At 36.0% G+C, this 17,633-nt stretch overlaps 1 protein-coding gene across 2 annotated transcripts in view; it reads right to left on the bottom strand.

Moving 5' to 3' along the window:
• The window catches only part of PACRG (parkin coregulated), a 210,091-nt gene that overhangs the window by 782 nt on the left and 191,676 nt on the right, over window positions 1–17,633 (bottom strand). The window lies entirely within an intron of this gene.

Consider the following 17,633-nt stretch of genomic DNA (forward strand, 5'->3'; position numbering starts at 1 on the left):
CTCTCAAGATCATTACTACTTCATTTCATAACATTGCTTATTTAGGACAAAATTCTACTGCCAGATGCATAAATGCTTATCTACAAAATGTGACTTAAGCCAGTCACCTGTTATGATTTTAAATCTGCAGTACATATTGTTTTGGGATTGTTCCATGTTAAACATCATATTCACATGCTTGTGCTGGTTTTGGTAGTAGCGATGTCATTTGACCTAAAGGAGACTTTTGCTGTTCTACATGGCACCTATTCAATTTCTGCTCTCTGAAAATGTATAATTAAGTCGGTGTCAAAAGGACAAACTATTCCAGCTCTTAGATGCAGTAATATTTACAGCTTACGGCTTTCTCTAACATGGACCAGAAGGGGTCAAATATATTCATGTACACATGGCATAATTAAAAAAAAAATCCTAGTGTAAATAAGTGTGACAACAAAAATACTAGTAAGAAATGACCTCCTAAAATAATGCCAAGTGATTTAATGGCAGAAAATACATTCCATTTTGTTTCAATTCATTATACCCAAGGGGTGCAGATCTAAAATCTCTATAGCCCTTACATCCTTTCCTGGATCCAAACCCTCTTTACCAGTAAAAAATGAGGAGCAATGCTCTTGAAGGAAGAGTTTATAAACTCTGCGGTAAAAATCATCCTTTTGAGGCTTTTCTTACTCGGAAATAGCTGCTCATACACCAAGTTAATTATGTATATCTCAGTTTTTCAGAATCACTATAAACATTTGTCTCTTTTCCTTTTGTAAAATGTTTACACAAATACAGATAAGAAAGTATAAGAGCAAAGCTTCTCAGTAGAAAGGCATTTCATTTTTATGATGATTACTCTTAAACACACAAACACTTTCCTGTATATTAACTATTTATTTCACTGACATGAGAATCAAGGTTATGATATCAAAATTTACTACAATTGAAATGACTGTAATGTTTGATAAAATGGATTATGGCAGCCTGTAGAAAACACTGAAAGCTATTAAATAAAATGCGATTAGTTTACACAAAATACATTATGCGGGAGGAAAAGCACATTAGAATTGAGTGGAGTATTGCCTAAGCATGATTTTCTCTTGCAGAAAACACCTGAGATAACTGTGTTGCATGTGAACTGCCAGCACTCCCCAAAACACCTGAGGGTATTTCTAATTTCACTAGTTTAGCAAAGGAAACCCTGAACCTTGACCTAGGTCTTGGCAAATATGTAAAGGAATTACTGACTTTCCAACCATTTGCTATTATCGGTAATTTTAAGCCTACACACATGCTCTGTTAATGAGCTTACACGGCTTTCATCATTCTTTCAAAGAAGTGGTTAAAAATTTGACTGTAAGGAAGTAATGGTGATACATTGCATAATGGAGAACTAAGCCTGCCTGCAGAAGGCCAACAGGACACAATGATACTATTGGTGGCAGAGTGTATTTTCCAGCCTCCCATACTACAGTCTTTATTATAATGCATAGTCTCTCCAATAAATGATACCTTAGACACCCGATTAAAAGGTACCTAAGAAAATGAGGCAATGATAGGGGAAATAATTTGCAAAGAAGGGTTGAATGTGCAATGCACAGGTCCTCATTGCGGGCTTTTTCCCACAGACCATCTGTGCTATGTGAAGGTTTGTATCCTCAAAGCAGCCGTAACTCACGCTAATGTCATGACACAGGTTACAATGGACAATACCAGAAAGGTTATGTCAGCTCTGAAGTCACCCGGTAAGTCCCAAAATAGCTGTCCTATGTGGTCGTAGGAATTACCAAATCTTTCAGACAGGAAAGATAATGATTAACCCAGCAGGACAACATCCAGCCTAGTACTGAATGTCAGCACTAAATGGATGAGTCAGATGGATCTGCTCAGCACACCTAAGGGTAAATATCTAGTCATAATAATGATGATTAGTTGGAAGAAAATATATCCCGAAGTATAGCGGTCTCAGCATGCCCTTCTTTGATTTGACTTTATTTCCAAGTTAGTTTGCATGAGGAGCCAACTTTGTCAGCCACAAAAATGCTGCATATGTAAAGTGTGAATGTGGATCTGATTCAAGCACTTTATGAAGTTGTCCTTTGTGAGGGAGAATATATCAACATAAAAATGCAAGGAAGCACATTTGTCATATCCTCATCTCGGAGTGAAACGTCTGGCAAATTCAGCATCCATCAAGAACTCTTTTCAGAGCAAATGTTATTATTGTGTTTAGAAGAAATGAACTGATGCAGTGCCAAGACATTTAAAGATTAGAGACAAGAAAATGTCTCATTTTCCCTTTCTGTGTCAAGAAGTTGGTTCCCAGTCTCCTAAATTCCGCAGCCAAGGTTTTGGCGATCCCTAAGAGTGAAGCAGGAGGCCCTGCTCTGTCGAGACGTGGCGGGACCCCGCTTTGGGCAGGGCACGGAGGGAGGAATTGCACCTTGCTCTCAAGCATGGCTTATGTCTGAGTCTAGGCACGCTGATTCTACTCATGATTTGGGGCGTTAAGGCAATTCGAGTGTTTTCTTTGTATACCATTTCCTTTTACAATTTCAGTGCGGTAGCATTACACATTAAAAACTGTAGTTCATGAGAGAAGGACAAGCCAGAATTCTCTCCAAGTGTTAAGAGCTTGATGGATAGGGCAGTTTTTTAAGTCCTGGGTGGGAGGAGAAATGTAAACCAAACCTTAAAGATCAGTCAGATCTATTCTTATCTCTGAATGTTTGTTAGCATCCCGAAGCATCCTAGACATTCTTCCAGCTTATCAGATTTCACTTCAAGGAGCACCGGGTTTTAAACAGAGAGTTTTTAATCTCTCAAATATGTCAAAGTATCTCTCTGCAAATCACAGATACTAAAGCCTGCTTTTCATGGTGGCTGTTTTGAAGGCTCTATTTCATGGAAAACAAAAATTAAAACTGGAGTCAACGGGCACCTATTATTGGAGGAACATCAGAACTTCAGCATATGTTAAATATCTCAGGAATGCTCCGTCTTGGAGAAAACAGTAATACTTAAGAGATTTCTGAAGAGACTGTGAGGCCAGGCCCAAGCCTGCAGCTTAAGCAAAGTTTTTAGTAATGAAATGTAATGATAAATAGTAATGATTGTAACTCAAAGGGCATTCCTCTCTCTCTGATGAACTTCGGAGTGCATAGGAACTGTATTTCAGCTTGCTGCCTGAACAGAAAATTTAGAAACCTCTACTAGTTAATAATAAAGAGCTCCTGTGTAATGATTTTTTTATACATAAATTCTTAAAACTTCATTTTGAAAGACAAACTTCATGCTTCTCTCTGAATCCCGAGAAAGAGAGACCCTAGAAGGTAACGTGACTTCCTAAAAGGTGTGCAAAAGGTCAATCACAAATCATGTTTTTTTTTTTTTTTTAACTCTTTAGTGTAAATAATGAAAATGCTATTTATGCTAACCTATAACTACAATAAAACTATCTAAGGTGCTAATTCAGTTCTTCCTAGCAAAACAACAAGCTTTCTGAGCAATTAAAATGATTGTAGTAATGCCACACACTAACCACTTAACTGAACAAGATTGTTACTTCAAAAAAAAAATACGCAAAAAACAGTGATGGTATTGTGAAATATCAGGTATTACTGAATAAAGAATCATATTTTTACAGAAGAGTCAATCACAGATCAATATACACTAAAGGAATACAAACTAACATTAAAATATTTGGGGGCAATGTTCAGCACTTTATCCCTTTTTGGAGAAAAACATCAGAGGAATAAGGACACAAGGAATAAACCAAAACCGGTATCAGGTATCCTGATCATGGTGCGTGTGTATCACTGCTCACATCTGAGGCTCAGAGCACAGCACGTTTTCCAAAGATCTGTTGTGAAGATGATTATTTTGCTGTAAGGCACCTGGCTTCCTGGCTGGAGCGGGAAGCGGAGGCTCCCGTGGAGTCGGTGCTGTGCGGGGACGGCGGCCTCTCCCCAGGGCGCAGAATTCGCCCCTGAGATTGTCCACGCTGGGCAGGACGAGTCTGCTCTCCTGGACCATTCGACTGAAAGTTTGGGAAAAGTGCCAGGATGAGACTCCAAAACCCTCCTGCCTGCTAAGAAATGTATTCAGTTTACTCAGGTAAAGAAGAGCCACCAGAAAATTATGATATTTAGTCATTACTAGCCAGGACAGAAAACCCTGTGTTCCACTCCTGAAGACTCAGAGCAGCAGAAATAACAGTTTTTAGAGGTTTTTTTTTTTCTTTCTCTTTTTTTGAGCATGTGTAGATCATGTGCACACAGACACTTCAACCAGCCTTGCACAGGCTAGTCCCAGAGGTAGAACATCAGAAAGCAGAGTTCATAGTACAATCTGGGTTGAAAGAAAACTCTGGAGTCACCTGGTCCAAACCCCTGCCTAAAGCCAGCTCCAGTTTCAAAGTGAGATCAGGTTGCTCAAGGTCAAATACCTGAATTCATTCTGCACAGACTAATCCCAGATCCAGAAATGGTGCAGAGATCCTTGAGCTGGCACAGCTTTTCACCAGCCATTTCAGTGAATAGAAGTGCCTCAATACTAGTCCTTAAGTGCCCCCCTCCCCCCCCAAAAAAAAATTAAATAGTTAAAATTTAACAAAAGTCCTTAAGGAAAGTCCTTACATTTTAATACATACTTGATGAAGATAGACAGGTTTAAGTTTCATGAGGGAAACTATTTTCTGTTTTAACACAAAACAAAAATAAGGTTTTGGCATATTACCAGATTCTAACTTGCATGTCTACAGTGTTTTTGGAAGCTTTATCATACACCAAAAATGAGGCGCAACTTTAGCTGAAAAATTAAAAAAAATCTACTCTGAGTTGAAACTTTAGTGCTGAAAGCACTAAAAGACTTTGGGAGGCAAAGTCTTTGGATATGCACAGCCTTCTTTGTTGACCTTGTCCATGTTTAGAGTTCCTTGTGTCTTGGTTAGCTTGGCTCTTCACTCTGTTTTTCATCACTAGCCCTGAGTGTTAATCACATTACTACAGTACTGCAAGGCTTGCGGAAGAATGCAGAAAGCTTGTATGCTTAGAGTTTAAAACAAATACTAATACAGAAACATTTCTGCTTATCACGGGTTTTGTAAGGAAATAAAAACTATATGCTTTGGGTATAAGTTAACTGTTTAATGTCTAAATAAAATGCTCTCAAGATTGTCTTATTTCTCATCAGAGGTATCTTGCTTTAATGTAAAATATACACTCACTCTCTTGCTATCTTCTGTATGCATCTAGATTTTAGCTTATTTCATAAATTAGCATTTTTTTAAGTTAGTGTTGTTGCTATAAATACTATTCACGTAGTCAACAGTTCAGTAAGTGGAGGAAGTGCTCTGATTGGAAAGGAAACGTTTGACTGGCTTACAATGTTTGTCATCATGATGCAAGCCTACTGGAGATAGTTTTAACCACTTGTAAATTGCTGCAGTATTAAAAAAAAATTGAAAATGAGCCAAGATAGCAGCTGTTATCACAGTTTTCCATTTCCAAGAAATGTTAGCAACATCAGATGTAACCCATTCTAAGCCCAGACTTTTTTTTTTAAATTGAAATACTAAAGTGAAAATGAAATCACAGATTTTGTATCAAATGGTATTAACAAATGTATTTGACCAATCAGTTAAAAAATGAGAAAAGATTATTCCTTTTTTTTTTTTTTGCTTTTGTAAGTACTAAAATACTTACTTTTACTCTAATTAATTTAGACTTTGACGTTTGTCCATGTTTGTGCTAGTGATCAGTATCAAATGAAGTAGTGTTAAATAATCTTAGATAAACAGTGTGAAAAAGGGGGCAACAGAAACTCGAGGCCGAGATCTCTGTGGCCTTGATACACTGTTTACTGTTGCAAAATAATATATTAGGTCACAAATCATGCTTAAAGTGCAACAAGAATTGCACCACTTGCGTGAATCAGACGTTCCTCCAATTGTTTTTATATATACAAGCAAGTACAAAGTAACTCCTGTTTGTTAGCTAGAAAACATGTTTGTGTGTGCAAAATTTGTACAGCTTTGTTGGCCTGATCTGAAATATATTTGCATATTATTTCACATTAGCTACTCATCCAAATATAGCACAAAAATACAAAAGGAATGAAAACCATGTAAAAATATTTTTTGTGCAGTAAATATTATTTGTTGTATAAAGCTACTTAAAGTGACAAAGCTAAAAGTCGGAAAATGTTTTAAAGTTCACTGATTTCGGTATAAAATATTATCATACAATAGAATAGTCAATTATTAGCAGCAAGTTAATTCATACCTAAAATCAAGATGCTTGAAAAACCTTCTTCCTGCTCCCATTGGAATAATTTTATTTATGTAATTAAAATGCTGTTGAGGGCAAGCCCTGGGATTTTCTTTACAAGCAAAAAGCTCAGTAATTCATTACTTTGTGTTAATAACAGTTGGTGTGTTTGCATGTCTGTCAAGTGCTAATGAAATTTATTGTGCTTAAATTCACTCTTCAAAATAAAAGTTTCAAAATCATTACTATTTAAGGACCTTGCCTGGCATAGCTTGCCCAGCAAAAATTTCAGTGACAACTGAATGACTTCAGTGACAGCTTTTGTAACTTAGGGATATTGAGGTGAGCCCATTATTGACATTAGAATGCGACCATTTAAAATAGGTTAAATAGTCTAAAAATGGGTCAATATGTTGAAAATTTCCCAGGAATATTTTGGCATTAAGTTGCTCGATATGTCTATAAGTTGTTGAATGTGCCTGAAATTGCCAGTTCTTCTGTTGCCTAATTAAGTGCAATAAACAAGAACTTTAAGTTAATTGAGCGTCTTTCAGCAGCAATTTGAGCAGGGACAAGGAAATGGCTATGAAAGGCTGTGTGCACTTGCCAAGATTTCTTTCATCACTATGGGACAAAGACCGAATTTATGCAGCTTAAAGTACAGATAGCACTGAAAATGAAATGTACTATTTTATCCTCAAGCCAGATAGAGAATAGTACACCCTCTCCTCCCCAGATATCTGTGCAGTAAGGGCCAGAAGAATTTCTTCTACTATATTTAAAAAAATAAATTTAAAAAAAGGCAAACTGAGTGATCTGATTACTGTTTTGTTTGAGTTTTTCCAACGGTATTGATGCCTATGAAAGATTAAAAAAAAGAAAAAAACCTCTCTAAGATATGAACATGCATTCTTTTCATTCTTTTTATGAACAACAGAAAGGGCATTAAAATGAATGCTCATCAAAGGCCAGTGAATAGCCATTCATTTTACAGTAAGGAAATCTTGCATTTGAATTTATAGCGGTTTTTCAAATAAGCAGAAGAAAGTCATTTTTTGACACAACTATAATATATTATAATGTGTAGTCTTTACTCACAAGAACATAAAACAGATAAAAGAGAAAGAAAATTGTATCCCCTAGGTGTGCTGTTTCCTATATTGCTTTCAAAAGGCTTCAACTTGCACAGCTCAAAAACTGTGAATCTGCAGAAAGAGCCTGGATTCTTTTTTTCTTTGGGGGGATGGGGAGGAGGTGGTAAACTTTAGGAATCTCTCAGCAAATTATCTCTTACATAATGTTTTTCAAGATGTACGCTTTCAGATTTTCTCCTGCGTTAAGGGTGAAGAAAGACAAGTGAAAGTCAGATTTATAAGGAAAGCTACATGCAAGTAATATGGAAGCTATATGGAAAAAAATCCTGTCTATCAGGTCATAAGAAACTTACTCATCTTGATTTATGTAGCAGTTTGAAGTGATGCTTGAAGAGACTGTATCTTGATATGCCAGAAGAGGCTCTCTTGTATTCTGAGGCACACAGGTGAGGCCATACCACCACTTAGGAGATTACAGTTTAGCAAAAAGAAAATACAGCACACAGTCATTGCCAACACCCAATCTCTGCGGACTTTTTGTGTAATTTTAAAATTACAAAGTCATTACTGAAGGAGATCTGAAGAAAAGGAGATGTGAGAGCTTTCCAGTAGAGCTTACAGAGTTCCTCAAATTTTGTTTTGAGTTAGCTTCTTAAAAAAAATGTTATTTTAAATATTGGCATTTAAATGTCTTCCTTCCAAAACCCCTTGAGCACTATTTACTGATATCAAATGAACTGCAGAAACATGCTTTCCTCTGAACATGTATTCCTCCTGAGATAAATCGGTGAAGGGGATGTTGGCTGGTGGCATGTTGTGAAATGGCACCCATCTCAGTAATGCCAGCATTCCACCACCCCAGGTAAGACTGCTCCTCTGTCCAGCTTGCCACCAGGATTACTGCAGGGACTGAAAAAGTGAAGTCTGCTAATACTGCCAGATCCTGAATTGTTGCTATTTGCATAGCACAGAGGAACCACCCTCCTGGATTTGAAAAAATGAAGGAAACTAAACTGCAATAGTCACAACTTGGAAAGTAAGAATTGTTGGCATGTGGAGCCCACCAGCCTATGGGGAAGGCCAAAGAATTTTTCACTGGGGTATCTGGGCAAGTCCATGCACTCAAAGCTCAGTCCACAACAAAAAATACTGTTGATAACATCAGAAGGCTTGTTCAACAACAGATCATATTTGCATGTTTTTCCAGTAAACTCTCCCATTACTAAGACAACCTACTGAGGCCTACAACAAACTGACACATGCTTGCAATATGTATAAAATGTATTTGTTGGGCCACTTATGCAAATTTATAACATTACTTCCTTTAATATCCAATAAAAATCCTTATCTATTGTGCCATTTATGTAATGGATATCATAGTTTATAGACTGCATTTTTTTAAATGTACTCATAACACTTTCACCAAGGTATTGTGGTATACAAGTCAGAATGATGCTAGAATATCACTCTTTGTAATCAAAGAAGTACAGGCACAGAACAGGCATGCATGGAAATAGCTAGCAGTTTTTTGAGATGAAGGATTATTCAAAGTTTATTCATATTAATACTTTAAGAGGAAATATTTTAAGAGGAAACTTTTAAATATATTTTTGATTTTATTAATAATTGACTTACTCATGTTCGTTATTTTTAGAAAATGGTCCTGTAAAAATATGTTAATTCAGAATCTCTTTCTCATTTCCAAATAGTATTTTTGTGAAAAAATAAAAAGTAATCATAAGTTCTAATTACAAGAGAAAAGATTCAGAATATATTTTATAATCTCTTATGACTATGATGTTATTTTACGGTTGGGATGCATAGCAGCATAGCGTACTTGACTTTAGGGGAAAAAAAAAAGAAAAAAATAACCACAACAACAAAACCAAACTCTACTATTTCTTGAGCAATGGCTCAAAAGCAACAGGAGGTACTGCATCAGAAAAATATTACTGATCATTTTTGCGCAACTGCAGCTAACGCAGAATGACAACTTTCAAAGGAAAACATATTATGTTATTTTAAGGAAAAAGAATAACACATACTAGTCTATAAACCAATGTGAGCAAAATTCCTTATGAGTCACCAAGAAATTTCGTCACTGAATGGTGATTTCTGCTGTTCCTCAATTACTCTTCCTAGAGCCACCCAAGCTTACTGTGTACTGGACTGGTAAGCAGAATACACAGTTCTGACCCTTGGGACAAGAATATAGACATGACAGGAGTTAAAAGAAAAAGAAAAACAAAGGATGAAAATGGAGGAAGCCAAGAACACTTACTTGTCTAATGAACTTATTTAAGTGTGTTCCACAAAAGGTCGCTATACATTACGGATTAGGGTGATTATTTCATGATGTAATTTAAAGGATCACACTAGATACAAATGAGTTCCTCTTGTTTGCAGTAGAACAAGGTGAAAAGGTAGCTAGGCTTATCTGCACTTCTTAAGCTGGATTGGATCCTAACAATATCTTTGCTTTACAGTTTTGAGTAAGAATTCACCTACTTACAAGTTTGCTTTGGGAAATGATGAGAAGAAATGTCAACTGTATTAATATAAAGTACAAGGTTCCTACAGAAGGGTATGCTTCCTGCTTGCGTATGGATTTTTAAAGATGGGGGTGGTGGAGTGAAGCTGTTGGTTGGTGCATGAAAGGACAGGTAAGAGCAATCTCTCTTACCTCTCCTCTTTTATGCTCTCCCTTCCTTTAAATCATATGGATTAAAACCAGAGTCATTCAGAGATCTCTTGCTGATTAGGTAATGCTCTCATTATATAGAAGCATAAGCTTTATACTCTGCTTAATCTTAAAAAAAATGCTGAAGAGTCAATGAGTCATTTTAGGCATAGTTGTTATCAGATCAAGTGCTTCAGCCATCTGCCTCAGCAGCTCCTGAAACTGCTGTCATTTGGCACTGAGGTTATAATCATGGCCACAGAATCCTCAGAAGGAAAACATGGAAGAAATTGAGCTAATATCAGTTTATTTACATGTCCTCACCATTACCACATATCCACATTCAGCAAGTCACATTGGCTTAAGAGGGGTAATGGTTCCAGCTTTTTGGTGGAAATGGTATGATATGATAAAAAATAAGATTTCATAGGAGACTAACGATAATAGTGCTCATAATAGTCTGGCTTGACTACATAGAGCCATGAAACCTGACGATGAAAACAGGCAGCACCAGAGACACAGGGCAGGTGACATGATGGTGGAAGTCTCCAGCAATCAGAAGGGACAGTTCGGATCAAGTTGGCTATTGCGACACTGCACGTCTGTCACAAGGGCTCTCTGTGAGAATCCATGGGTCTGCACTACATTGCCTCACTGCATGAAGCTGGGGCTACATTCCCAGAAGAGTGTCCAAGCAGGGAGAGGCTGAGGAGCGTGTGCCACAGAGGTAGCCAGCAGGGAACAGCCAGCAGGGAACAGCCAGCAGAACAGAGCCACTAAAACCTTTTGTTCCTCTGAGGCTCCAGTGTCTGCATCTACCTGGATGCTGCAGCCTAGAGTACTTCCTGAAAGTAGACATCCTGCCGAGAACTGGGTGAGAGCAGCTGCTTTCTTTAAAAGTGTGTTGAGTCACAAACCAGTAATGACACCTGGTTCCTGTGGATATATGTTCTTTCTCTGCTACGCTTATTTAGAATAATAATTCAAGTTTTCCATAAGTTCTACCAGCCCAAAGATAGTATAAGTTAAGGCTTGTTCTGACATTCCAGCTAATATGCATTTATGTATGTTATATATCCACAGTATACAGTGACTAAGTTCTGCCTGCCTGCCTGCCTTTCAACGTGGGCACAAATTTGGATCTCTCCCCTCTACCCAGATGCTTACTTTTTAAGAAATGTTTCCAGTCTAACTGAAACGTGGCAATTGGTTTGAAAGTCACAGAAATTGAGGTAAGAGGGCACAGAGTAATGGAAAAGAAAAACAGTGTGTCCCTATAAGCCTTGCATTATTAGAAAGGCAGACAAAAAAGAGCGGGAGCTGATGAATAAGGCCCACTACTCTCCTTCTTACTATATGAAAACTTAAAGGTGATGCCCCTTCCTAGGAAGCAGGCAGCAAGCACAGCATTCTTCAGCCTGTGTGGTTTCAAATCTACATCTTCCATCGTCAGGGAAATCTCAGATATCTATCAAATTAGTTCCTCATGGAGAGAGGCGTTCTTGACATCTGCGTACCTCAGCTAGCAGCGAGTCCTCCTAGTGCTCTAGGAGGAACCTGTTGTTACACTGTGAACTTGGGCCAATGTTTTCACAGACACCCCAAGCTAAGCACCTGAATCCAATTTTGGGCAGCTACCTGAGCGGGCTGATCTTGAGCCCTCGCCAGTTCCCAAATGAGGGCTGCAGTGAAGCTGAACATCTGTACATGAGGACAGTTACTTAAATGACTAAATGCAGATTTACATAAATACATCTGCAGTGCCAAGTTTTAAATGTTTTGACTTGAAATAATTTTCCTAACAGATGGTTATTTTACATCTATCTTCATTTATTTATGGCTGTTTATGTTTGTAGAGAAGTAATAACTCATCTAAAAGTGTTATAAGCTTATTCTTTGTCTTCCTGTTTTTTATATTACAATAGTAGTTAAAGATATTATTGTATTGGGCACTCCACAAAAAATAGATAAAGAAAGTCTTTCTGTGCAATACTCACAAGAGATTTTTCCAAATATTTAAGAATAAAGATGCTGTGACTGTAAAGCAAAATGAACAACAAACATAAATTAGATTTTACCATTCTCTGTAATGTTGTAAGCTTAAGCAAAAATATATCCCCCCCATAACCTCTGAAAAAGGAAGAAGATACAACAAAGTGGATATAAAGCAGAGAATATGTTAAGTATGTGTGTCACATGCTTCAGGAAACAGAAGTCAACAAAATTCATTCAAAATTGCCCAATAATATAAATCTCATGCTACATAAAAAGCAGTTATTGGTACCAAAAGTGGTTATAGGTTTGATTCAGGAAACTGTTACCTGAATGTATAAATAATCGGGACTACACACAGTTTTGTTTATATCACAGCATTTCCCTAAAGAAGCAAACAAGGCAAGCATGTATGAAGTACTCAGAAAGAAGAGCCAAACACTGTTCTGCAGCTTGCAGCAGTATTCTTGCTACTATAAGTAAGTCAACAGGTTACAGAAGACTAAATAAGTTAATCCCTGTCTTTCCACCACACTGACTAATTAGCTTGATTTTAATATGAAAAGTGTTAAATGTGTTGTTATTCCATAACAAAGAAAGAAAATTTATGTGCAAACTATAATACCCAGTAGGAAAACACTTTATTGTAATTATTTCCTTACATTTCTGCTACATGCCTTTTTAAAATATGCAATACATGCAACTGCAATCATTTGAAGAAGATTTACAAGATCATTACAGCTGCCAGCCTTTTGTCTACACATGTATGTGTGTTGAAACACCACCACAGTTTTATCAAGAAATCAGATCTGGAATGAAGCTGAAGGAGATTTTCCCACTGAATGAAAAAGATCATTTATTTCCATAAGTCATATGAATTTTTCAAGAAACATAAACTCAAAAAATTATTGATGTAGAACAGTTTGTATTGCATCAGCTGCACAGATCCACTGGGAAAAAACAGAAAGAAGAAACCCTTAGGCCACATTTTGTGTGACCTAATTCTTTCAAGGGTATGTTTCTGCAAATTTTTAGGAAGTGACAATGCAAATGAACTACCGTTCCCACTGTGATCTTTTCATGGAGTCTCTGCATAACCTCAAAACAGCACACATTACACCAAGACTACAGTATTTTGCTTTGTTCTGTAGTTCAATTATTTTTGAATGTCAACGAGCAGAATAAACAATTATCACACATACATCCAGGAGAAGAAATGGCTGTGATTCTATCAATTTCTGGTATTCTAGTGCTGAGATTGTCAATTTAAAGCTTTGGTCTATACACTAGCGCTGCCAGATAATGATTAGTCTACTACATTTTCGTGAAATAGCACTCCAGTCAAGAGAAATGATGTAAAGATGAGGAAAAGAGAAACTAATATTGTCAAAGTCTAATGAGAGCAGCAGGGATAGCACTGGACTTAGCTGTGTTGAGGTCTTCTTTCTATGAAGTTCAACGCACTGAATTCAGTGAGTGTAAGATCGAATTCTTATGATTTGGTTTTTCTGGGTGAAGTGTTAATAGGAACGTGGATTAACCTTTTCTTTTTGTTGTGAAATTGTTTTTACATCAATGTAAAGCAGGACACAATCATTCTTCTCTCAGAGAATACCTTTCTGGCATCAGCCCACTGTTGTTCAGAATGACTAGTGCTGTGCACCGTTATTTTAAAGGAAATCACACATCTTTCAGAAGGAAAATTCCGTTCTTTTTAACTCAGCATCATCAGCACCAGAATTTCATTTTCATGACTTCCAGTGGCAGACAGCTGTTTCTTACTTATACTGTTTTAATTCAGTCTCACTTGATTCTGAATAAGCACTTGAAACCCAGACGAATGTGTTCGTATTTAACAGCTTAAATGGGGCAGAGCACATTTTAGTTATAGTTAAAAACTTGATAAAAACTCATAAAAACTTTGTAATTAAAGAATAATATTTTAGGAATGTCACTGGATTTCACCTCAAAAAAGAAAGAAATATTGCACTTATCTTGGTAATACACTCTGTATTTTTCCTCTAGAACATCTAAACACCGTAATGTTTTGCTAGAAAAAATATAAATGGCATTCACAATAGCTTTTTTAGACATATACTTTGTAATGCTTGTGATTTCATGATATGTGGAAAGTTTTAGAAACTCCACCTGATAAACTCACACTTGGTAAAATGAGAATTAGCAACAAAATCTGTCTGCCCATAAATACATACTATAGGAAAATGTTACGCAGAGGGCTTTTCATCCCTCCAACTACAATTCCTTAATGCAAAATTATCTGAAACATATATAATTTACATAAGAGAGACACTGTTTTAAATGAAAAAGTTATTTCACTTTACATCGTGCACAATGTTTATTTGAAAACCTTTGTAGTGGATAGGGAAATTGCTTAGTCAGCTGGAACTTTATTATTTCAGATATAATGCATTATGTTCAATCAAATGATTTAAAGAGATTACAGACTACAAACTACTACAAACAAATAGCGGAATGTTGTGTTTGCATCTCAAATGTTTCCTAAAGCAGATTAAAAATGTGATCTGGACATCAACTCCTTAGGGTTTCATATTATTCCATAATAATAGACATTAATAGAATTTTATACTTTATTTTGTAAGAGAACTGTAATCCCTCTATTCCATATTTATTCTATAAATACAAGGAAAAATCTAAGAAACAAATAAAATATCTTTTTTTTTTCTTTTAATTCTGCTATTAAAATTTAAAGGACTTCCTCAAAAAAATTTTTGATAAGCATCTCTAAGATTAATTGCTATATTCATGGGAATAGTTTTGTTGAATAAGCGCTATGGGAAATCCATATTAAGTGATATTCCATCATGCTGTTTCTTTTACTATAGTATATAAGATAGACTCAGGTGTCACCTTTCCCAAAGCAACAAGCTCCTAAGCAAAGACCAGTTAAATCCAGATTTCAGCAAGGCAGGGATGACATAAGTGAGAAAGAGAAAATACTCTGTTAAATGCTGCTAAAGTTAATATCCTCCAACCTGTCACCTTATGCTGAGGGATTCTCATGCTAAGCAGACCACCAAACCCATCTATTGGGCTTGGATTTGGATCACTTGGCATTGTAGAGTACTGAGTAGCTTAAAGTTTTGTAAAAAAAAAAAAGGCTTTCTATCTGAGACTGTATGTAGTATATATACCTGAGCTGTAGCCTATACTCCTGGATTATAATTTGTCCCTGTTTGGAAAACTGCCAGGATGAATTTCTGATGTAAATTTTACTTAGGGACAACAAACTTGATTATTGCCATCCTATCTGTCAGGCCAAAGATGTGGTCTCTGACTTAAGTATCAAGGTCCTTTAGAAAATGATATTCCTATGTACTTCAGAGATCGTCTTCCTCAGTTGCTCTCTTTCTTATTAATGGTGAAGCTATCATTCTGAAAAATGAAGTCCATGAGAGCAGGAGATAGACTAATTCAATAAATAGAAAAAAAAGATTTCAGATCCTCTGTCAGAGGATATTAGCTTGACCATAACACTCTCAGCTTTCAGAAAAAGCTGAAAATTCACTGCAAATTAGTATTTTTACAGACACTATACAAAACAGCTAAGAAGGAGAAAATAGGACATGGAACAAGGTGGAAAGTTGAGGTTAAGAATAGATTAGATTGGTAAGATGTTGTGATTCTGTTTACCTAGATACTCAAGTCCTACGGTAGGTACCATGAAAAGAAGTCTTATTTACATGAGAAAATGAGGAATTCTTTGTCCCGGAAAAGGATCTGATGTTGGGAAATGTTGACTTAATAGGAAATAAGATTTTCTAAATTTACATTTAAATAATCACATTAAGTAATAAATATATATTTTTACCTTAATCACAATTTACTGCTTAGCTGCAAAGGTTTCTAAAAAGCAAAATGGTTTAAGTTAAGAAAATGTGCTATTTAAAATGCATGCTTTTAGTACTCTGTGTTTGAAAAAAAGATATGGATTATGACTGTGTAATTGACTGACATTCAATTAAAAAGCTTGAAATTAAGTAAAGTTGGCTGTGTATTGAACTGTTTCATTTTAGTGCACCTCTGTTGGCAAATCAACAGATCACTCTTGAACTGTATCATCAAGGGCGTAGAATTATAAACTGAAGAACAGAGTCTGTAATCAACACGCTTATCTGTCTCTCAGTGCTGTTATCTTGAGTGATGCACATTCCATTTCCATCTTTTGAACCAAACAAAATCTTGGAAAAAGTCAGAACAAATTCTTAGATTGTTTTTCACAAAGTTAAGCTACAACTTGCATAAGTAACTTCTTCGGAGTGATAAGCACTTACATGAGCTGAAGATGACCAAACATTAATTCATTTATTCTTTTCTGAAACAACAACAAAAAATCTAGCAAAACATAATGGGTAGGAATTATAATACAGAGCATGAGGAATAAGTCATGAAATGGCATTAAAAGTTCAGTATTTACTCAAGGTTTATTGACCTGGCAGAAAAGCATTTTTATTTGAATCTTAGACTTACTAGTGCATAATATTCAGTTTGGTTTAGGAGGGAAGAAAAAGAGTAATAAGTGAGGGAAAATGAACTTTTAAGACTTCTAGATCATGACCTGAATGTGTGGTGCAGGAAAAAGCTCACCATCTGATATTTTGAGTTTTCCCTGAAATATTCCCTGAAGCTGTTTTGCTTATTAATACAGTCATAACCATTACAACAGATTCTCTTCAGCCAATGTGAACTAGGAAATTGAAAGGCTGTGGTCTTTAGGGTTGTCTAAAGATTATAAAAGTGAATGACTGAGGAAGATGTGTTTCCTAGATCTATGATCAACGAGGTCAACTATGATCTAGGTCAACTGCACTTCAGGAATACCTGCATGTTTCCTATTTTAATTAATGGAGGTGAAAATAGGTCTGCAAACAAGTTAAGGCAGCATCTGTTCTAGACAGTAGTAACAACAGTATAATGTGTGCAATACCTAGTAAAAGAAGTTTACAAATTTGGATCCAAATGCAAAATGCAGTGTAAAATAAGTATAAAAGAACTATTTGTACTCCTGCAATACTTTGTAATTAATGATACATTTGCCTAATTTCTTAATTTTAACAGTTTTTGTAAGTTATACTATATCTTATTGATTAAAAGACAACAGCAGTAATTGCTTTATTAATTAGTATTAGTTATTAATTAGTATTAGTATTAGTTATTATTAATTAGTATTTTCTCACGGAAGAAGCAGCAAGCTTTCAAGACTATTCTACTGTGCACCACGAGTTACCTCCTGCAGTAAAGTACCTCCTTCAAATGTTCCTGAAGATTTTTTTTTTTTGGTATGGTATCCATCAGTGCTTATTTTGTACAGTTAAACCGGTAAAACACATGGGCTTTCTCTGAATGAGGAAATTAAAAGTATGCTGTCAGCATGTTTGCTAAATTTTATTGAATTTAGCATGTATGCTGAAAATGCAATCTCATTTCTTTTTCTAATTTGGCAGATCATAAGTTACATTGAGTACAGCCTGCTACACAATGTTTGGATTACATGCCATTATATCTCATCATCTACTACCTCTGATTTCATAATTACAGTATATCCACCAATATTTTAGAAAACTTTTTTTTCCT

This window comes from Tinamus guttatus, unplaced genomic scaffold, assembly GCF_059628265.1.
Source record: "Tinamus guttatus ecotype Peru unplaced genomic scaffold, ASM5962826v1 Tinamus_guttatus_pri_ptg000473l, whole genome shotgun sequence".
NCBI lineage: Eukaryota > Metazoa > Chordata > Aves > Tinamiformes > Tinamidae > Tinamus > Tinamus guttatus.